The sequence below is a fragment of the Epinephelus lanceolatus genome, chromosome 15 (assembly GCF_041903045.1).
Source record: "Epinephelus lanceolatus isolate andai-2023 chromosome 15, ASM4190304v1, whole genome shotgun sequence".
Lineage (NCBI taxonomy): Eukaryota > Metazoa > Chordata > Actinopteri > Perciformes > Serranidae > Epinephelus > Epinephelus lanceolatus.
The window spans coordinates 42,802,105-42,826,313 of record NC_135748.1 but is presented as its reverse complement, the minus strand read 5'-3'; the positions used below and the strand labels follow the sequence as shown (position 1 = coordinate 42,826,313).

The 24,209-nt window shown below is 43.7% G+C and overlaps 1 protein-coding gene across 1 annotated transcript in view; it reads right to left on the bottom strand.

Annotated features, from left to right (window-relative positions):
- The window catches only part of gfra4a (GDNF family receptor alpha 4a), a 273,372-nt gene that overhangs the window by 88,298 nt on the left and 160,865 nt on the right, over positions 1-24,209 (bottom strand). The gene's annotated exons all lie outside the window — the stretch shown is intronic.

Here is a 24,209-nt window from a genome sequence, read left to right as displayed (position 1 = left end):
TTGTGCACACATCGTAGTGGCAGAAAAACAGCAGATATCGGAGAGAAACTGTTGAGATACCCGAAACAAAAATGTTCTGTTGTGCCATTGGATGTCAGAACAGGAATACAAAAAAAGATCACCTCTACTTTTACAGAGAACCATCACAGAGGACGCCACTTGAATCCGAACGAAGACCTCTCTGGTGGCTCAAATTTGATGTCGGTAAGTATTAATAATCAAGGACAATGAGATAAATCCATGTTTGACAAATGTTTTTACAATTCTTATGATGATGAAATATTTTTCACCAGGTAATTTATTCAGTTCATGTCAGTCTAACACACACTCCTCTCACACTCGGAGACTACAACACGTAGATGATAAACCCTTTATTATAAAAATGATTCCTTGCAATCAGTTGAAAAATATAAAAGTTATGGTGCTATTTATCCAGAAAACCTGCAGCTCTCCTGTTAACTGTCATTTGTTTACAGGTGAGTTTGACCCTCTTAAATATGGCGGCGCCGTTGACACATCTCTGCAATAACTGACACAGGCAATGTGATGTACAAATGTCTGTGATCTTAATGACAAACTGACTCACATCTTTAGACTACAAGAAAAATAAAATAATACCAGGATTAAACTGGAGAGGACTGAAACAGGGAGAGTGGAGAGGAGCTGTAAATAAAGCCATCAGCCTGACTGTGAATTAAACATTATTTTATTTACTGTTATTAGGCCGACTTAATGTTGCATATCTGGTGCCAATAAACATTTAAATGGAATTATTCTCCTCCAAAACACAGTGAGCCGTCGCTTTAACTGATATGGAAAATTTGGCAAAGATTAAAATGCATTAAAAATAACATCAGGATTTTTTTTTAACATTTCAAAAACTGTACAAATGACGATGAGTCTTGTCTTATCCATCACGTGTCTTTAACCTGTCGTCAAATACAGACAGTGTCTCACAGCGACACACAGGAACCCTTCAGCGTCTCTACGTGACTCAAACACACTGGAACATGAGGTCAAAGCTGTGAAACAGTCACAGTTAGGTTTAAGCAACAAAACGACCTGAACAGGTTTTAGACAAAAGATCATGTTTGGGTTAAAATAATAACGTTTGTGACGTAATGAGACATAAATACACCTCATGTGTACTGTCAGTGTGTGAACACCGTATAGCCTGGTAAAACCATCCTGATGACGCCAGCTCAATGTTCTGTTCTCTGTGTCAGCCTGGACTCACTGCTGTCCCACCTCATAGCATGAAATCAAAATCCAGCTGGGGCCAATCAGGGATCAGCACCATAGTTGACTGTGTAAGCAGCCAGTAAGGCACTACGTTGCAGGCAGCAGCTTGCAGAACAGTGATGGCGGCTCTTGAAGCAACCAGCGCTAACTCTAAGGTTAGCAGAGTAAACTCAGCAATAAGTGAAGTAACTATGCACCGATCTGATATCTGGATCAAATATCGGCCGATATCATCAAAACAGATGGATCAGGTATCGGAAAATGCAACCTGTACCTGAGGAGATCCTTTGCCTTTAAACCTATTGCGACACGAGCTACGTCACACGTCATGGAGCGAAGGAGAGAATCTGCTGTGTGGAGGTATTTCACACTATTTCAACTGCTGCTGCACAATTGTTTATTTTTGTTATAGATAAATAGTTCATCATTGCATTAATCTGTTTCATCTTGTTTCATTTGATCTTAGGAAAGAACTGTGTGGTCATCAGTGCCTGATGTCTCTAGTCTTTTCTCTCCTACATGTAAAGGTATATAGCTTTTAGCTCAACCATGGTATCAGATCAGCATCAGGTATCAGCTGATACTCAAAGCCACAGCATCGGGATCGAAACTGAAAAAGCTGGATCAGTGCATCTCTAGAAGTTACTGCAGAAATAGAGTCAATAACAATTAAACAGGAACAACAGTTTGACCTCACTGAGCGTCTTGGAGAACATTTTCACCGTTCTTCTGACTGGATTTGACAAAAGTTTGATTTAGCAACTGGTGATGATGATGATGATGATGTTCCCAGTGTTCTGTTACACTGACTTCCTGATGAGCTTTAACTGTGAGGTTACAGGTAAATACAGTTATATTACAGGAGCAAACTGCTAAATCACAGCAAACAGCTGTAAATATGAGACAGTAACTTACTGTGAAAGTGATGCAACTAACAGCCAGAAATTTACTGTCAATGTACAGTCAGATATTTTACAGTGCAAGGTTCGACTTTACATTCATACAGGAAGTGAACACCTGAGTCAGGTTGGTGGTTGTTGGACACATCCGCAACCCCTCCTGCCAATCCTTCGGACTTTCACATCCTAAACTTATGCTGTTGTCCAGCCGTGTTTCCCCCTGACACCACCATGCTGCGTATCATGCCGCTTTGAAAAGACAGCTTTTTTCATTGGTGTTGCTGCTAATCGATGAGTTTGGAGTGAGACCAGTTAAACACTGCATGTGTACGAGCCCTGAGCCCGTACTCATGCCAGAACATTGAAGTTCTACGGTTAAGAAAATGTGTTGCAAAGTAAAGAGCTGTCTGACAGCAAGGTGAAGTGGTGAAAATACTCTCAAACAACGTCCACTTAGACTGATACTGATTCTTTATGGTGGCTTAAATACATGTTGCTGCTGCCCCCGTCCACAGCAGGACACCGCTGAGGTTTTGTTGCCACACTTCCACCTGCTTTTCCAAACTGGGGGCCGACTGACGTCTACTGTACGTGAGACTCACTGCAGAGGACCCCACTGAAAATGAGATGCTGTAACTCAAGGGTCTTTCCATTCAATAGAATTAATTCTACGGATAAGTTTATGATACGACCGCACTTCTAAATGTCCAAACTCCCTGTAAACAAACAAGCTGAATTAATGTGGGTGTTTATGATCCAGTGAGTCGCTGCTGCTGAAATGATGTAAATTGTATTGAGTTTAATATTCAGATTTTTACATCCCCTGTCAGGAGCAATCAAACCTGGTCAACGATCCATCTCATTGTTCCAGTGTTTTAGAATCACATTCATAAACCCGAGGGGGGGGTGGGGGGGTGGGTGGGGGGGGGGGGGGGGGGGGGCTGCCATATTATTCATGAATTCATACAGTTGTCACACAGAATCCATCCGACACCACTGACCGGATTTTGATGAAACTTTGGGGGGATGAAGCGCCTCACCGATCCATCCTGACGTGCTCCAAGTGACACCGAGGTGTTTGAGCCACCGTCAAAATAAAGTGTCAGATTTGTTTCTGATTGGCCCGGAGAGGAGCCGCCGCGTTTGTGGGGGAACAACTTGTTTACTGTTGTCTTGTTTCATGTGGCACTAATAACATGCAAGCTTTATTCCCCCGAGGACACAACATAAATACTTGTTTATTCCCAGCTGTCACACAGCTCTTAGAGACACTCTTAAAAAAGACGCAGTGTTCTTTGATCCGTCTCTTTTCTCTGCTGCGGAACAACACACACACATTTACACAGTGTACGTACTGAAACCTAAACGACTGCGACAGATACACAATCAGCAGAGAGGACAGTGAACTGCTTAAAGTGGTCACTTGACTCGTAAAAAGTGGGTCACAGCTGATAGTTTGAAAACTCTGGTTTGTCCCTCTTTTATTTTATATATAAGCAAAGTGTCACTTAATAAATACGACTGCATTCCCTGTTTCTTTTGTTGTCTTTATTTGCATGTTTGTTGAAACATGATGCAACGTTACTGTGGCTGCGTCCGAAGAACGAGTGAGAGCAATTACACTCGTCTTAGTTCGGTGAAAGACACAAACTTGGATTGGTGTACAGTTGCCCTAGAATTGCAATAGAATTGGTCTGCCAGCCAACACTGGTTTTTCTCATTTCATATCTTCAAATGCTTCGTATCCCTAAAATCTGTACAACCTGAGCTGCAAGGTTATGTGAGTCAATGAACCTTTATAAATGATCAATGTATTGAAATAGTGTCATTGCAAAAAATGCAAAAATCTGACGTTTTTTCATCAGATTTTACAAAATAAAAACACAAATCATTTTGATCCAACAGATTTGTAAATGTAGAAACATACAGAGAATATTGCTAAACACTCCACAAATCATTTGAGCTGTGTCCATTATTTAGTTTTTGAGATATGCTCATGTTTATGAGCAGAGTGAAAAGACGTGATTCATCAGTCATTCTTCTGGTGCCACCACGTATTTTCACGGGGATTTGCATCGCGAGTAACGTAGTGCAGTGACGTCACTACGAGCGTACAACATGATGACACAGAAGACAGAAGCCTTCAGCTTTTTGCTGCAAAATGAATGAATGTTGTAGCTATTATGGTTTTACCAATATATATATACAGGATAACACAAACGACAATCTCTGCTAGGTAAGGTAATGTAAAGTCATGACGTGATGACACGGAAGACAGAAGCCTGAGGTTTCTGCTGCAAAAAGAAAAATCTAAAAGCTATTATGGTTTTTAATTTTAGATCGATATATATATACAGGATTATGCAAACAACACTCTCATGCAGCCTTTGCAGGGAAATTCTTGAATAAATTCCTCCATAATTACAGTGAAATACCTCGTTTGCACCACATGTAAGGTAAGTTAACGTAAGGTCATGACATGATGACGGGGAAGACAGAAGCCTTTTAGCTTTCTGCTGCAGAAAGACTCAATGTTCCCTCTGCAAACAGGACGTCCATGTTTAAAGGGTTAATATGGAACACAGGTGGAAAATTATTTCTGTTCCTTTAATGTTTATTTGGTTTATTATAGTCTCGCTCACCAGATCTTTCTCAAGAAAAGAAAGGTCTGGCTGCGCCGACTCTCACTTTAAGATTGGAGAAAAAAACAGCCCGGCTTTTTTTATTTCTTTCAACCAATCACAGCGCACCATTGCTGTGCGCTTGCAAAAGTATTGCCGGGGGGAAACAGGTTTTGGTGTAACACGCCCACAAAAATATCGCCTACAGGACAAGAACCATTGCAGAAAAATGGCTACATCCCTGCAAGATCAAACACCGCACAAGTTAGTAAAGGACATTTGTCGACTATGACAACCGGAGGTGGTAGGGCGGGACTTCAGCGGGTGGCTCGTTCCGCCCAATGAGAGGCTGATCTATACAGCGAACTTCCGCCCACTCAGACTAGGCTTATTAGATATGTACAGAGGCAGTTGGGTCTCTGCTGCTGAACTGCTCGGCTCAAAGCATAGCGTTCTAACATCATTTCAGCGATCCTCACTTCCTCTCGAGCAGCAAGACAACACAGGAAGTGCACAAAAGATGCCTCTCCATGCTTTGTACTGCAACTCCATACCTCATTGGTCGTTAATGCAAAGCCTCACCTCAGTGAGTTTACGACTTGCCACAGGTTGGTTTGTTGACACTGAAGTTAGCGTGCTACAACAGCTGTTATGCAACGGTGCCAAAGTATTCTCACTCTCAAGTCGTCACATGTTCAGTGGACTTTGACGCTTACATATGACGCGCTGGGCGTCCTGGTTTTGTCTGTTGTTGACATTCTGGAACACCGTGTTAATTTACGCCTGTTACATGCATTGTGCATTCTTTTTCAAAATAAAATGCGCTGTTTTCCAGTGGCATTTCAAACTGGCGCCAGACAACGTCCTATAATTCCACCCAGACAGGATGTCTTTGCTCGTCAGTGTCTGATGCAGAATCACTGACCATGCCGGGATAGTTGACAACTTTGGAATGATGGGTTGACGATACACATAAAAATGGCCGCCACTGTCCATCCATTTTACTCTCATTCTGTTTCTATGGTCTGAACCACATTTCATGGCAGTGTGTTCAATGGTTGCTGAGATATTTCACTCCAAACCACAAATGTCAACCTGCTGGTGGCGCCAGAGGGAAGGTCAGAGGATCACAACAGTTATTAGGGTTCGTTATCCTGGTGCTGTGGATATGTTCACCAAACTTCATGGTAATTTATCCAAAATGTGTCCAGATATTTTGAGCGTAGATCGACCGACTGCCCAACTGACTGACTAGCAGCCGTCCCTACAGTCGACTTCACGTTGGGTCCGTTCTTCCGTCCAAACTCCTGCTGTGCTCCCAAACTTTGTTCAAACCCACAGAACTTTACTTTCAACTCTGCTTCAGTCCCAAAGTTTGTGAATACCTGATATGTCAGGCTGGATTTGTTGAAATGTGTATGAAATGATGCACAAGACATCTCCAATATTTCCATTTGAGGGGAAGGTGCAGCCAGAAAAATATGGGTTTGGATGTGTCAGCCGGTGTAAACACAGGGCTTCGATAAAGAGCTGGAACAAGCTGAGACAGAATATATATGAAACCCTGTCAGACGGGAGGAAGACGAGGATTTTCCTACTTTAAAGCTTCTTAAAGGGAGACACACAGCAGGTGAACAGGGTCAGATTATAACCTCTAACTTCCCCTGTTGATCATTCACATTAAGATCATTATTCTTTGTATTACAGGTTTTATAACATTTTATCTTTAAAAATGCAAATTATCTAGTTTGATATGTGCTGATTTAAACATATTTCCAGGACAGAAATCTGAACACTGAATAAAGTCAGGTTCAAAATTCTTGTTTCATTTTGTTGTCACATCAGAGTCGAAGGTTTTCACAGAGGGAATCTGTTTATATCACTCCGTAAGTCAGAAAATATTGTCAACAGCCATAAAGACAAATAAATGTTCACTTTGTTTATAGGAATAAAATGTTCCATAAATCAGGCTGTGAATAAAATACGAATAAATCTCTGTGTAAAATCCTTCCGAATATAAACAGGAATAAATCTGGAGAGTTTGGTGGATGTGTTGCTGAGGTGGAGAGATTTTTGGCTCAAAATTTAGTTTAAGAAAACGACCTTTGAGCCTTTAACATCCACACTAAGAAAAAGCAATGAAAACATTTCCTGGGGACAATAATCACAAAAAATTAATGTTGTTTTTATTTTTTTAACAGACCACATATTTTTTAATTTTCAAATAAAGGCCTCGACCAAACGACTGAGAAGTCACGTCATGGTAATTTGTAAAACAGAAAGAAACAACCAAATCTACAGACCCTGTGTCGACCTGTAGCTCCCACAGCAGATAGTTAATTTTAGTTACATTATCATAGCTTCACCACGTTTACCATAAAAGGGCAAATGAAGCGATTGTTGGTTTTTAAATAATTATTTGATGTCTATTAGACTTTTACGTCTTGTATAAAGTGACATAAACCTGTTCAGTCAGACCTCTGAAACTATAACATGTTGACTGAAATCTCTTCACACAGAGCGCTCATGTCTACAGTGAGTTTTTTGCAATTAACTTCCTGTTAAGGTCAACCTGGTGTAACTCTGACATCACTGAGTATGGACGCTTGGTCACTGACTTGCGTCGGTCAGACACCAACAAAAAAAAGAACTCCTTTCACGTCGGCATGATGTGTTGCTGGATGTCGTTATTCTGTAATGGCACCTGATGGCATCGGGGGAAACGTGGCCCGACAACAGTTAAGAAGACTAAAATTCCAACTAGGGCAGGAGGGAGGGGTGGATGGGTCAAACAACCACCGACTTTCACCCGGGAGGCCGGTGTTCACTTCCTGTTAGATAGTAAAGCCAAACCCTGCTTTTTTTTTTTCTAAACGTAACCGTGTGTGTGTTGGCTAAACGTAACCATGTGTGTGTGTGTTGGCTAAACGTAACCATGTGTGTGTGTTGGCTAAACGTAACCACGTGTGTGTGTGTGTGTTGGCTAAACGTAACCATGTGTGTGTGTGTGTGTGTGTGTGTGTGTGTGTGTGTGTGTGTTGGCTAAACGTAACCACGTGTCTGTGTTGGCTAAACGTAACCACGTGTGTGTGTGTGTGTGTGTGTGTGTGTGTGTGTTGGCTAAACGTAACCATGTGTGTGTGTTGGCTAAACGTAACCACGTGTGTGTGTGTGTTGGCTAAACGTAACCGTGTGTGTGTGTTGGCTAAACGTAACCATGTGTGTGTGTGTTGGCTAAACATAACCATGTGTGTGTGTGTTGGCTAAACGTAACCATGTGTGTGTGTTGGCTAAACGTAACCACGTGTGTGTGTGTGTGTTGGCTAAACGTAACCATGTGTGTGTGTGTGTGTGTGTGTGTGTGTGTGTGTGTGTGTTGGCTAAACGTAACCATGTGTGTGTGTGTGTGTGCGTGTGTGTGTGTGTGTGTGTGTGTGTGTGTTGGCTAAACGTAACCGTGTGTGTGTGTGTGTGTGTGTGTGTGTGTGTGTGTGTGTGTTGGCTAAACGTAACCATGTGTGTGTGTGTGTGTGTGTGTGTGTGTGTGTGTGTGTGTGTGTGTGTTGGCTAAACGTAACCATGTGTGTGTGTGTGTGTGTGTGTGTGTGTGTGTGTGTGTGTTGGCTAAACGTAACCATGTGTGTGTGTGTGTGTGTGTGTGTGTGTGTGTGTGTGTGTTGGCTAAACGTAACCATGTGTGTGTGTGTGTGTGTGTGTGTGTGTGTGTGTGTGTGTGTGTGTGTGTTGGCTAAACGTAACCATGTGTGTGTGTGTGTGTGTGTGTGTGTGTGTGTTGGCTAAACGTAACCACGTGTCTGTGTTGGCTAAACGTAACCACGTGTGTGTGTGTGTGTGTGTGTGTGTGTGTGTGTTGGCTAAACGTAACCATGTGTGTGTGTTGGCTAAACGTAACCACGTGTGTGTGTGTGTTGGCTAAACGTAACCGTGTGTGTGTGTTGGCTAAACGTAACCATGTGTGTGTGTGTTGGCTAAACATAACCATGTGTGCGTGTGTGTGTGTTGGCTAAATGTAACCACGTGTGTGTTGGCTAAACGTAACCGTGTGTGTGTGTGTGTGTGTGTGTGTGTTGGCTAAATGTAACCACGTGTGTGTTGGCTAAACGTAACCGTGTGTGTGTTGGCTAAACGTAACCGTGTGTGTGTGTGTGTGTGTGTGTGTGTGTGTGTGTGTGTGTGTGTGTGTGTTGGCTAAACGTAACCATGTGTGTGTGTTGGCTAAACGTAACCACGTGTGTGTGTTGGCTAAACGTAACCATGTGTGTGTGTCATCAGTTGATTGCTACATTGAGACAACTGTTTTGGTTTTTTTTGTATTTTCTGAAATCTTATCTTAAAATATGCAAATGAGGCATTATTATTAAATATGTGCTTTTTGCATAAATTTTCAGAACAAAAATCTGAATTAAAATAAGTTGAAATGTGATTGTTGGACCGATTCTTTCCACTAGTGTGAAAGAAGACATGTCATGCATGCAAACAGCCCAAATTGACCAGTGCATAAAAACGTCTTCACCTTGGGTCGGGGGCTGTGTGTTCAGGGGTTAATGAAATAAACATTAAAATAATTCTTTTTGTCTTTCAGAAGCATTTTAAACAATTTAAAGTGACAGTAATTTGTTTTAGACGAGTGAGAAGAATTGTTTCTCCACTGCCTGACAGATTCCCAGAAATCATGTCCAAAGTGATTTCTGTGTCACTGACTCCTCGGTGCGGCGCTCCGTGCAGCGAGTCGGGTCAGTTATTAAATCTTAATCAAATTTGATTCCATCACGGCTCAATCAAGTGATAAGGAGCGAAAGCGGTCTCCCAGTAAAGGCAGGAGCCGGCTCATTTTCCACCAGCAGACTGACAGGAGTGTCAGGATCCGACGTCTTCGTCAGGCTCACACTGTAACTCAGAGGAGCTCTCCCCGGGTTACGTGACTCCACAGCTGATCAGATAAAACAGAAAAGGGTACGACATATCTGAATCAAGTCGACGTCGTGAGCCGAGGCCTGTTCTACTTGTTGAAAAGACGAGGTTAACTGCCGAGCGCCCGGCAGGAGACTTCTCAACCTTTCCAAGGAGTCAGCTAATCTAGAGGCAAGCTGTCAATAAAAGTCTAGACAGACAGTGAGGCGCAGAGCGTGTTGCTATGGGTTTGGGGTGTTAGTGGATGCTAGTGAGAGAATGCATCTGCCACTCAAGTGAAGAGCTCATCTTCGTCGAGGTCTTGACAGGCAGCACTTAGTGTGCCAGAAGAAATATCCCCTTCAACAAATCATTTATTCCACTGAAGAGTCTTAAAATCTGATTTATTTTATGTAAAGCAAAAAGAGGAGGAGAAAAACTGCAGGGTGAGATAATGTCATTCGTTTTCGATGCAAATCAGCTCCACTTGTGAGTCTCCGTGTATCAAGCGATGGTACCTTGAAAAAAGCGGAGAAATCAGCTTTATGTCAAGACGCCTCAGTCGCTCTGAGAAAACTCTTAAAATGCAGATTTGCACTGGAAATATTATCTCAGCCTGTGGTAGTTTTCTCCACTGCGTTTGAGAGGAACAATATTTAAACATATTTGGAGACTTCTCTTATGCAAGTGTGTGGAGCTGCAGGTGGGGGCAGAGATGTGGGTGGTGTGTGTGGGTGTTCTGATACAGAAGGTGGAGCACAGAGGAACCTTAACGCCAGGTTTGGCTTCCCTCAGCTTCCAGGCAAAAGGAAAAAAAGCCCTTGGTGAGCAGCAACAGTGCAAATCTTATTAAATTGCAACTAATCCGCTGTGGAGAGAGGTTTGGTGTTTGTGTGAGAAATTAAGCAGCACTCCAGATTGCGAGAGATAACTGTTTGCCTGGAAACAGCTCGCCGGCAGTTCAAAGAGAGACAGTCAAAACCAATTAGGAGAAATCAGTTGCCTTGTCATTCAAATTCGTTCCATCCTATACGCCTTCCTGTTTATCCCACTGAGGTAAATAATCTGTTTGAGCTCTCTCTCTGCGCCTTTTTGTTTCTGTTCCTCTTTGTTTCTGTTTCTCTCTGATTTCCTCTCTGCTGCCGTCATCCTTTCCGCTTATCTCTCTGTTCTCACCCTCCTTTTCTCTTTTTTTCCCTCGCATCCCTCGCTGGCATGCAAAACACACCTGGTTTGGTTCAAGGAGCAGATTCTAAAATTAAAGAAATCTTTTCAAGGAAACGGGTCACCCATAAACAAAACTGAATTCACTTCTACTTGCTCTGATCCCGGGCGGTGCGAGCTGCAGTCTCATGGCTAAAAACACAAAAACAGTGAAGATGAATTTGGGATGTTTTTGACAGACGAAACATGAAACTGTCAAAATTTACATTGACTGAAAAATGATGATTTTGTTGACAGAGTTGTGAAACATGAATGAAGTGAAACTCTGATCCTGTGAACACATTTACATGTTGATTTACAGCTGCAGCGTCGACTGAGGCGACGACAACAATGGGTGAGATTAACGAGAATACTTTACAACCAACACAAAACAAGAAGCCAGGATAAAAATTGGTGCTGTATGTTTCTGCAGAGCACAAATACATTTGAACATTAACTGTGTAGCCGAAAGGTTAAAGCTTTATATTTTAACAACACTGCTGTTAACTCGTGGTTGGGTTTAGGCACAAAAAGCAAACGGTAATGCTTCAGAAAAAATCATGGTTTGACTTAAAATAGCTGATACTGAGGGCACAATTCCAGCTGGAAAACCCGCTATGTTTTTGTAAAAAAGACCCATATCTGGAGGCTGCAGGAAAAACAGCAATTGGTCCTTAAAAACCACCAAGTTAGGGGGCTAAAAAGCTGCAAGAAGCAGTGACGAGTCCCTGAAGATCACCTTTGTTTTGAGGCTACAAACCTTTAGAAAACACAATGATGGGTCCCTATAATCACCAACGATTAGGGGCTGGAAACACAGTGACAGGTTCCTGAAAAACATCCACATCTGGGGGCTCAAAGCTGCAGGAAATACAGTGATGGTCTCTAAAATCACCAAAGATGAGGGACTGAAAAGCTGCTGGAAACATGGTGACAGGTTCCTGAAAAACACCCACATTTGGTGGTTGGAAAGCCACAGGAAGCACAGCAGCTCAAAACCTGCAGATGCACATCTGTCCAAGGTGTCACACCCTCCACCCTCCCCTCCACATCCTGGTGTCAAAGTCACTTCAGAAACACTGACATGACACGTATGAAGCGTGTGAATGTAAAGTGCTGTTTGCAGAAACGCACTGTGCAAACATTTTCCTCTGTCGCCTTTGCTGCAGAGTAACCCTCCGCCTCATCCTCCTGCCTGTCGCTGCTCTGCTCTCCACTCAGAGGAAACAGGTGTAGAGATTGTGGGAGAACTCATCGGGTGGCTCCTCACGTCTCTCTGCCTCCCACCTAAACCTCAGGCTGCTCCACAGCCACCAGGCATCCGTCACTGCCATCAGGCGCCGGCTCTCCGCCAACAGGAGGAGGCTTCCTATAAAGTCTATAAGAGCCGCTCCACAGAAAGAACCGCTCTCGCTACGTCACACGGAGGAGGCTCAATAAGATCTAATTCTCGATAACTGATGTCCATCACAGAGAGGAGTTCATAAAAGGCATCATGAAGGGGAAACTGCAGAAGAACAGATACTGATGTCCATGATAAGATTAATTATGTGTTCACACACGCTGAGGTCGACGGAGTGAAGAGGAAACATCCCAGAAAACAACATTTTTACTGCTCATTTGTCTTTAACGTTACGTTCCCTACAGAGAGAATCCAGGTGCAGGACTTATTAAAATTCTGTTGTTGCATTATATAAACCCCTGGTGTTCTTAATGTCAGTGAATTGTTCTAATTTTCTTTTCAGTATTTTTATGAAATGTCTTTTTCTACAGAGTTACACCTCTGACTGTCTGCGGAGGAAAATGTTCTGAGGTTTTGTCCATTTATTCTTTATTTCCTTCTGTTCTGAGCTTCTTTAGAGTTGCAGTCGTGTTTCCTTTTTCTCTTCGAGAGCAACTTCTGCTGTAACAATGACACTCAGGGGCCAATTTATTAGGTACACCTGTCAACTCTGATGCAACCCGATGCAACAGCTCAGCCGTAAATTCTACTTCTACAAAGAAATAATGACAACTTCGACAATTTATCTTTCAAATTAGGCAAATACTACTACTTTCTACTTTCTCATGTTTTCAAATTGTTGTAAATTAAATATCTTTGGATGTTTGACTGTTTCTTGGACAAAACAAGCGCACTGAACAACACATCGTCGTGACGTGACAGAATATAGAATTACAGAGCTACAAAAACAGTCTAATGTCAGATTCCTCATGTTAATCACATCAATGTTGCCAGTGCGGTAAACAGTATATATATTGCAATACTTCCATTAATAGCCGGGGCTGTTATTTGCTTTACTGGGACAGGCTTTTAATTCCTTTCACACAAAACTGTTACTCAGGAAAGATCAGGAGATACAATCAAAGTGTTTGTTTAAACCAGTCTGAATATTACTTGTATAAAAATCAGGATAGAGATAATATATTAATTAATAATTAAAAAGACAGAGTGTTATGAAACTCGAGGATTACAGCACCCGACACAACTCCACTTTATCCTGTTTAAACAATCCTCATAACTTGGATTCATTTTTATGGAAAACTCTTATGAGTCTTTTGATCTGAGGACCCTGACTGACTCAAGGAATATGAATAATTTACAGGGTAATCCAGGAATGGACACATAGTCTGAGGTCGTGACGTTGTACTGTATATCATCACGGCTGTGATTCGGTCGTAGGCACGAGGCCGCAGGCTGTGACGATACACAGTCCAACGTCACGACCTCCAGTGTGATATTGTTTTTATACAACAGGTCAACAACAGCTTAAACAGCAATGCTGAGTAAGGAAATGTTAACAAAAGGTGATGAAATAAATTATTTAAGTATGTTATGTAGCTCCACAAAAAAAAACAGTTCCCCCAGTCTGTTGCCAGGCAACGCGGCACACACGCCAGGAACTCACAAGTTACTTTGTATTTACATTGATCTGCAGCTGTGTAACTTCGTCCAGTTCGGCTGATGAAACGTTGGCAAACCTGGATGTTGGCACGGCCGGATTCAGCTTCCTCTCTCCCTCATCCTCATCAGTACCTCATCAGATGATCATTGATCATTCCTGACTGTGTTTGCTTAATTCTTGCTCCTCTCCAGTTTGTCGAGGTCGGCTGATGTTACACAAACACACCTGGAGGTCTGCACAGAAGAGTCCTGGCTTTCCTTTTCCTCGTCCTCTCCTGACGACCACTCATAATTTAATTCAAATGTGATTTTGGGGAAAATATCCATCTTCTTGGTGTAACGCTATAGTGTCAGTTTGTGTCGATGTAGCGACAGTTGGTTAATTAACGGCTGTGTTTATATTTATAACACCTGTGAGCAGAGTGATTTTACTGTTACATGTCCCAGTGATGTTATACTGTATATCAGCACTCACGGAATGCCTCTCGTCCAATCAAATTACTCGGTCGGAACTAACTGTTGTATAACCTGCTTTATACATCCAGGCCTCTAATAGAGACAGGCCTTTATTTGACAAAATGTGGAGCCACATCAGGCTGGTGAAAGGGACTGGGTGTTTAATGGAAGTTTTACAGTATATGAAACTGTTTTTTTCCCATGGTTTACTGACTGGTGCTTTGTATCCACGAAAAACTCTTTTCATGGTCAGATAAACAGAGTCGCCTCTAATAGAGAATATTTTTATGACGGCTGTTCAGCCTGAGTCCTGCGGTAATACTAAATATTGGGGGGACATGATTGGTGTATTTGTATATATGTTTTCTTTTCCGTGTACCTTTATTTCTCTGTGTCCTGACTGTGTATATATATGTGAGCAGCAACTGTGACAGGCGGCTATGGATAACTTGTCTCGTCTCGTCTCGTCTCGTCTCGTCGTCCTCTGCTTATCTGGGTCCGGGTCGCGGGGGCAGCAGCCTCAGCAAAGAAGCCCAGACAGTCCTCTCCCCAGCCACCTCTGTCAGCTCTTCCGAGGGAACCCCGAGGCGTTCCCAGGCCAGCCAGGCGATGTAATCCCTCCAGCGTGTCCTGGGGCGGCCCCGAGGTCTCCTCCCGGTTGGACACGCCTGAAACACCTCCCAAGGGAGGCGTCCGGAAGGCATCCTTACCAGATGCCCGAACCACCTCAACTGGCTCCTCTCGATGTGAAGGAGCAGCGGCTCTACTCCGAGTCCCTCCCGGATGTCCGAGCTCCTCACCCTATCCCTAAGGCTGAGCCCAGCCACCCTGCGGAGGAAACTCATTTCGGCCGCTTGCACTCGCGATCTCGTTCTTTCGGTCACTACCCAGAGCTCATGACCACAGGTGAGGGTTGGAACGTAGATCGACCGGTAAATCAAGAACTTCGCTTTCTGGCTAAGCTCCTTTTCACCACAACGGACCGGTCAAGCGCCTGCATCACTGCTGACGCCGCCCCAATCCACCTGTCAATCTCCCGCTCCATCCTACCCTCACTCATGAACAAGACCCCGAGATACTTAAACTCCTCCACCTGAGGCAGGACCTCCCCCCGACCTGGAGTGGGCAATCCACCCTTTTCCGGCTGAGGACCATGGCCTCAGACTTGGAGGTGCTGATTCTCATCCCAGCCGCTTCACACTCGGCTGCGAACCGCCCCAGCAAGAGCTGGAGGTCACTGTTCGATGGAGCTAGGAGGACCATGTCATCCGCAAATAGCAGGGACGAGATCCTCCCGACACCCTCCACCCCTCGGCTGTGCCTAGAAATTCTGTCCATGAAAGTTATGAACAGAACCGGTGACAAAGGGCAGCCCTGGCGGAGTCCAACCCTCACCGCGAACAGGTCCGACTTACTGCCGGCCACGTGAACCAGACTCATGCTCCTTTGGTACAGGGACTGGACGGCCCTTAGCAAAGGGCCACCAACCCCATACTCCCGGAGCACCCCCCACAGGATGCCCCTGGGGACACGGTCGTAAGCCTTCTCCAAATCCACAAAACACATGTGGACTGGCTGGGCGAACTCCCATGCCCCCTCCAGCATCCTGGCGAGGGTAAAGAGCTGGTCCACGGTTCCACATCCGGGACGAAAACCACATTGCTCCTCCTCAATCTGAGGTTCAACTATCGACCGGACCCTCTTCTCCAGCACCCTGGCGTAGACCTTACCGGGTAGGCTGAGGAGTGTGATCCCCCTGTAGTTGGAACACACCCTCCGGATAACTTTGCAAAGTTATTTATATATGTTGGGTAAAAACTGTGTATATGCTGGTATTTATCCCGTTATATATTTATCAAATGTAGCTTTGGAACAATATTGTGGTATGTATTTCCTTTGTTTATTTCTATTATGAATGTGGACAGCAGGTTTGGTATGTCACATGACTGGTTCAGGCACTATGGGTATTTAAAATGCCGATTTCCTGTCGTTTATCAGAAGTCTGAGGACGAGCTGCCGGCTCAAAACACCGTGCTGCATTCAAATCCTTCTGGAGAGCTGCTCGATGTGTGGACTTTTACTTTACTGCACTTTTACCTTGTGCTGACATTTTTGCGTCTGTGGCTATTTTGTGTCGCAGCAGATACAACCCAAGTATCTCTGAAAAAAGGGACCATCAGAGTGCTCTAATGCTCCCAGCTGGGCATTTTCAGAGCAGCGCTTGGTGTTTTCAACTGGAAAAAATGCTTTGGTGGATGCAGCAGTGACAGTCAGTGACCAGTGAGAATTTAGTCACGCGATTAAATCGACCAACCGACTAAGAGCACCAGTCCTACTCAGTGTTCTGCACATATGTTCACACTTTGTGACTTTAAGTTAAAAACAATCAGTCGACTGATATGAAACTAATCATCTGCTCCAGCCTCAGCTGCAGCCTGTTAACTCCACTCAGACGTGATATGTGATACTGAGTTAAACAAATAAACTTAAACTGCATGTTTTTCTCCCGTCGCCGCAGCAAAACAACCGTCTCCACAAAGATTATAAAGAGATGATTCTCAGGACGCACAGAGACAACGCAGCGCTCAGCAAAATCCCTCCAGTCGAGTCTCGAAGTCGACTCTTCAACTTTAAGTTCCAACTCCAAGTTTACAAATCTGACTGAAGAAAAGATCTGAGCTGCGACACAGAGAATGAAATTTGTTTTATCAGTCTGACCTGACGCTCTGTGAATGTTGTTTGTTTTTATGTTTATGATTTGTTGACGAGATCTGGCATAAAAAAACATCCTTCTCTCCATCAGTGGCTGCACGGCTCAGCGACTCGCTATAGATGGAGAGATGAATCCTATTACAGATAACAGGCTCTTGGATTGTTTGGTAAATCTTTGACAGTGCTACCCGGGGACCTCGCCTCTGTTACTGTACACTCTAGCTCCTTATTAGCTAACTGCGCCTCCCCGAACACTTTTTAACCAAGATGACTCATCGTGCCTGCTGGGGCTGCTTCTGCTGTGTTTTCACAGCAATAATAAAAGCCTCTCTCCTCCCCAGCAACAAAATAAAGACATATTCTTCCCATAGATGCACACAAACACACGCCTGTATCAAAGAACAAACACGCCTGTGTAAATCCACCCGAACACACAACAATGAAAGAACTACTTCATCATAACTTGAGTCTGCAGGACGACCTGGTCGGACGATAGCAGGTGATCACGCTGTGATTGGTCCTTTTGGTTTCTATCATTGATTCAGCAAAACATGATGAAATTTAGAGAAGCAGGCGAGCGCTGCGGCCGTGATGCAGAATACTAATTTCCCCCCCCGGATTCCTCGGTGACTAATCCATCCTGAAGAAAGTCAATATCACTCCGTAGCTGTTCCAGAAGAACCACGCAACTGCTTTCCTCTTTGTCTCTGAACTGAAAGTGTGTGTGGGCACGTATATCTTCAGACCCAAAAGCTCGATGAAAAACAATTTTTACAATTTCAAAAAAAATGTAAAAAATAAACCCCTTTCTGCCGGAGAAAATAATTTTGCTCTTTTGAAGTGGAGATCATATTTTTTTGCAGACACATTTATATTGTGCAGGATAATATTAAATTGATTTTGGAATGAGCTCCTCAGTGGTGTGAATGATATGATGGCTGAATGAAATGATTATTACACTGAAGACAGATCTGTGTTTGAAAAGAAATGAAAGACAAAGGCTCAAGACTTCAATCAGCCGCTCTGAAATATATCTAAATTGGATATTATGATAATGAAGAAGCACTTTATGTGGAAATAAATTAGAGGTGCTGCACGAGATGAGAATAACATTTAACACCAGCACAATAACATTTGTTTTTCGCTGGAAATTTCACATCTGCTCAGAAATATTCGGAGGTAGAAAGAAACCAAACACACAGATACAACATGTTAGAGAGAAGCGTTGTGTTTGTTATTTATGATACTGAATGTCTGAACATGTAAAGCTCCTGCTGATGAGGAGGGACCGTTAATACAGTTAGAAGCTCTAGCTAAGATAGTGTTGTCAGCTGCTTTTTATCAAGGTTTCAATGCTCATGGAAAACCTGGAAAACTCTTTCTTGTTTGTAATGAAAGTAATCGTTACAGTAATCTTCCAGGGATGACCTTACATGTCATATAACATAACAGCAAATTTATTTTCTGAGTCAGAAATAACTTGGTTCTAATATGTGTTAATTTACGGCTGCACGATAAATCCTTTCAGCATCGACACTGCGATGCACAACAGTCACATCGAGGGACGTGCAACGTCAAGTAAGGCAAATGAATAGAAACAACTTATTTGATGCTTGATACAAATGAATTCCCGGTTCTCATTTTCCAGGACTTACACTGGCTGAGAACTCTGCCGTTAGACGTTATATGTATATGTGACATAGTGTGGCGGCGTCTGTTACAGGAAGCGAGACTCTCCTGAATGTGTGCGTGTGAAAAGTACCGTAACCAGGCCGACAGGTGCAGCAGACACAGTGAAGTGAGTGCTTTTCTAAACTGGAAAAGTTTAGATTATTTTTCCATGAAAACGTGTTGGAGCTGTGCCACATGTGTCTCCTGGCTGTCGTTCATTTAGAGATAGAGATCATAAATTCAATTTTAGATAATTATAGATGTTGTCCAGTAAAAATGTCCAAAATGTAAAATTTAAGGGGAAAGTTTTTCTGTGAGAGCATGAAAATCCAAAAACGAACCCTTCTGTGAGGACACACTGAAAATGACTTAGTCGGGCCCACGGAGCAGTCGCAGTACAAACAAAAACAGTTAGCAGTTAGCTCGCGGTTTAGCCCTACACTAATTTGAATGGGAATAAAATGATTTAATCTTGAGGATCTTCTAGACTTTCCAAATGTTATCAGACTAAATAGATCATATCCTGATAGTGAAATGGGTCATTTAGCGGGAGATGTGATGCTCAAAAAATGTATCCACTGATTTACAGACGTCTCTTTCACAATGTGAGTCTGTGGGAAAGGGTCTCATTTAGGCTGCAGGGCGTCACATAGTCCACAGTTTGGCCACTGTGTTAAACAGGCTTCAGCACCAGGTGATGTTCCTGGGGGCGTTATGAACAACTCTCTGTTTAGTGCTGCTGTCGCTGCCCTGGACCCTGCAGGCTGGTCCTCCAGTGCTCAGCATAGTGTGAAGGACTGGCCTGTCAGCTTGTTGTGCTAACATCAGCACATGTTGCTAATGGTGCACAGTTTCCAAGTAGAACTTCCGCCTGGACGCCAAAGTGAAGGAATGATCCACCATACTGTCTCTGGTGCTCGTCGCCTTCGTTGGTGGGATTGGTTAGCTTAAAGCCTGAGGAGTGAGACTTTTTAAGGTTAGGGTAAGAACGTCAGGGTTAGCCAATCAGAGGCAGAGTAAGGGCCTGTGTTCACATAGTGTTTTTTTTTTTTTTTTCTCAGAGCCAACGTCTTTATTAAACGTAGCGCCCCTCAATGCCTTGACACCACTTTTTTGCAAAGGAAAAATGCTCTGTGAACACGCCCTGAGGCAGAGGTGGGCGGGTCACGCCCCATTTACTGTAGGCGGAGGATGGCGAAGGCGTGTCCCGCCCTACTCTGATATTCGAGTACTCTGTTACAACCTAACTTTTATGCTCCTGCTACTTTTATTCAGATAAAGGTATTTATTCAAGTGAAGAGCATTTTATAAAACGTAATGACCGCCTGAAACTAAACTTCTCTCTCTATGTAGTTTCTTTGGTCCCCTCCTCTCCGGGCAGCGAGGCGACCACACAGCCTGTGAAACTAAAAAAGATGAACAGCGGTATGAAGCGACACTAAACTGGATGTGATAAACTGCTAAACAGAAGAAAGAGAAGAAAATGGTCTAATTTAAGTCATTTTACTGCAAACTGTCACCGTTTCTTTTCACTGCAAACCGAGAGCGGCGATAAAAAGAGGTGAGAGGTTCAAGTGTGGTTGAGGAGAACTGAGCGTCTGAGGCAGAGTCCAACAATGAATCCACCTTCAAGCAGACACAGGTCCTCGGGGGGCCGGCAAAGAACTTCTCTCCCTCTATTTCTACCCACTGATTCAAAGCGTTCAGACGCACGGCTGCTCAGTGTGGGTCACGTCTCTCTGCTGAGCTGCATAAGAGTCCTCAGGCTACAGGAAGTTTGCTTCAAACAGGTCAACCAGTGCTCAAGGCCTCTTCAAAAGACCCCTGAGTGGGGTGAATAACATCCCCTCCTCTCCCGTTTCCGCCATGATGACCAGCTTATAACATCAGTGAGGAGCTTCAGTCTCTTAAACTGCAGAAAGAACAAACTGCAGAACCCGTTTGTTCCCGTTGGTTCCTGAGGGATTTTAAATTAGCATTTTAAATTGGTCTCTTGTTCCAGTTAAATCCCAACACAAATACACATGTGAACACAAAGAAGCTACAGACACACACACAGGATGACAGGAGCTGTGGTTTGGGTACAAAATGAAACGTCCTTTGAGTCTGGAAGAACATCAGGCTTTAAACTACGAGGGCGGAGGTGATTTAATGTGATTTAATGTGATGTGTCTCTGTCATATACGTCACCATGACGATGGTCACTGAATTAGTTTCCGTCAAAATGGACAATAATCAGACTGAGAGTCTCTGTGAGCGCAGCAGTACTTTGCACCTCTGTCTCTCCATAATGGGACATAATGTGCAGTAATGGGACATTAAGAGCATCATCATGGACGTGATCATGAACACTTTGTATTAACCATGTTCACAGCTGCCTCTGCTCCTGATCTGATGCTGTACGTTCAGATCTCTGCCCTTAACCTGATAATATCTGAATCATCTACACAGTTAACTGTTGTTTATATTGTATATATTTTAGATTTGCACCTTTCTGTCAGCTCAGACTTTATTTTGCACTCTTTATATTTGGGCTCTTCATACACCAGCACCTGCTGCAGGATGAATTAAGTCGATCTGTTTTTGAGTTAAATGCTAATGTCAACATGTTCACCATCTTACTTTAGCATGTTAGCATGCTAATGTTAATTTGCAGTTCACACAAAGCACAGGTGAGACTTGCAGGTATTTGGTCATAAACCAAAGTGTTTGGGACAAATAAAGTCAAGGGAACACCTAAAACATCACCATGAACAATCATGCTGTGCAGAAATGCTGTGCACTGATGTGGATGTTTTTCAACTCATACCGATAATTTCACATTTTTGTATTTTAAGAAGACATCTTCTATAACCTGTAGTTTGTGTCACCTGAGGGTCAGAAAGGCTCAGATCATGTGAGAAAATATATCTGATTTAATATCCCACAGCTCTGAGCGAACCAAATCAAACTGACATCACTATTGTCAACACAACAAACACAAACATCAGGTGTGACTCTTCATACCTGCCGACATCAGGTCGACCCTCACTGGCCCCGCCCCCATATGACCCCACACTACACTACAGATTATGTAATTCTCTGGTGTGTCAGTAAAGTGTATAAACTACACAGCAGATCTGAGTCTCTACTGACAGAGACAAACACTGACAGCTGATGAACATCAACATCTGCTGGATCACGTTTATATCGTCATGCCCAGGCGCCGTCTCACCGTCCCACCACAGAGCAGCCTACAGCTACTGTTGATCCACCTCACACATTAAGGGCCCGTCCCAATACCCCCCCTTGGCCCTACCCCTACGTTTGTGCGTTCCCTCGAGGGGTAGTGGTGTCCCAATTCCTTTTTGCGTGTAGGGGTAAGGGGCATAACGAGGGGTAGTGGGTATGAAACTAGCCCTTTCGAGTGAGGGATTTCAGATGCTGACTTGACGTCGCCATGGCTACCACCGAGCAAGAGACAGGGAAAAAGTTCATACATGTACATATAATTTCGCAGATTTGTAAAAACGTTTTCGAATAACTGTATATTTGTGTAGAGAACAGTATAACAATTTTTTATTGCTATTCACGATGTCTAGATTTGAGTTGACAAAAAGCTAGCCAGCTAGCTAACGTTACCGTCGTCAGGTTGCTTGTTAGCTAGCTAGCTCGCACTATCTGGCATCTGTCATCTGTCCTGTTCTGCAAAATTGTCGGACTTTTCACATGACGATAACACACCAGCTAGTATAACTATGCTGCCTCGTAATGTTAGCTGGTTAGCTAGCTAGCAGAAGTCCCCTGTCGTCTGTCGTTCATCAAACGAATCATCATGAATGTGGCAAACGCGATTTGGTAGGATGGATGAGACTCCATTGTAGATGCCAGTTGGAAATGTAGATGGCTCGCAGCTTCCTGTTTAAAATAGTTACGTATGCGTGAACGTAACCGACGCAGTGACGTAGTGAGTGGTGTCCCAATTCCTAGGGAAAGATTTCAACCCCTACCCCTCGTTGCTTCATTTCGAGGGCCAAGGGCTAAGGGGTAGTGGGGTTGGGCCTAACACTCAGCTCACACACACTGTGTCTCATACACATAAACACACACAGTCAGAGAGGTAACAATAATCACTAACTGTAGCATCACATGGCGAGTGGTTATTAATAAGTTTAACAACAGAGTTGAGTCTTTTAAAAGCTCGGTGTTGGATGTTAGCCGCTGCTGCTAAATAGCTCCTGGTAACACTCTGATCGGAGATCAGACCCTTGGCGCCGTCCTGTCGTCTTCCTCTGGAGCTGTGAAAGACGTCCACACCACGATGTGTTTTGTCCTTTTGACAGCGTTAGTAGTGCAAACCAAGTATAAAGGTACATGTGCCGCCACCCACTGTGTCAGTGTTTAGATGCTGCCCTTGTTGAGTCAGTGAACACAGTCTGACTTCGTATTATGGGTGCTGTTTATCAGCTTAATTCTAATTAGCGGAATTACAAAAAAATCACATTATCGGCCGCTGACTTAAAAGCCTAAAAAATATTGTGCATCCCTAATCCAGAGACATGTTTCTAGCTCCACCTTTTAGCACCAGATCTGAGGGGGGACCAAACATGGGGACGCAAAGGAACGCTTCTGTTGGTACCATCCACAACTTTTACTGTGGAGACAGAAACAATGAACTGAACTGCTCTTTGGTAATATAGTTTTACTGTCCAGTGTTAAATGACTGTGGATTAATGGAGGCTCATCACATCAGTGTGATCCACCTGGCCCTGAATAAGTCGTCCATCCTGGCCATTAGAGGACATCGCTGACAGCACGCTGAACCTCGTCCACCCTGCCAGCTGCACCCGTGCTGTACATGGCAGGAAGCAAGAGGAGGGTGTCGTACACGATGACACTGATCCTGACCACAGAACAACTGGTTGTCAACAAGACATCCTATTATCCTCTGCTCTCATTATGTTATTCCTGTCTTTAGCTGTTGGAACGCGCCCGCTCAGCCGCACAAAGCAGAACAGATGTTTACATCTCGTATTTGTCAATGTGGAGACGGACCGGGACAAAACGAGGCCTAACAACTGTTGCAGACCACAACGCTGGTAAAAACTCAGAATGTCATCAGGCTGAGAGCAAAAGGCTCCGCTGGGAGGACGGAGAGCAGGGAGAGGATGTTTTCTTGAATGTGATGTATTTTTGTGTTGTGTCTATAAATCCAGGGACCTGATAAAAGAGCCCAGTGTCAGCCGGGATGTAATTGTTGCCAATTTTCTCACAGTTAGAGAAACAAGGCTATTTGTTTCAGCTATTGTCTGGGTGCTGTCACTCTGACCTTTAAAATCCTGACTCTTGTTTGAGCACAGAGGATTTGACACTCACAGTCTTTACTGTTGATTGCTGGTAATGTCTGGGATGTTGGAGCCGAATCTTATTCTCACTGCAGCCCGTCGACACGAGTGCCAGTTTAAAATGTGAAACACTGAAGAGCAGGAGCGCAGTGAGCTGACATTTACCTCCACCTGTCTGAGAGAACACTGAGCAGGAATAATCACTGTTTTTGGTTTTAAGTCTAAAAAAGATTTAAAGAACAGCAGACAGTCAAACATCTGCTCAGTC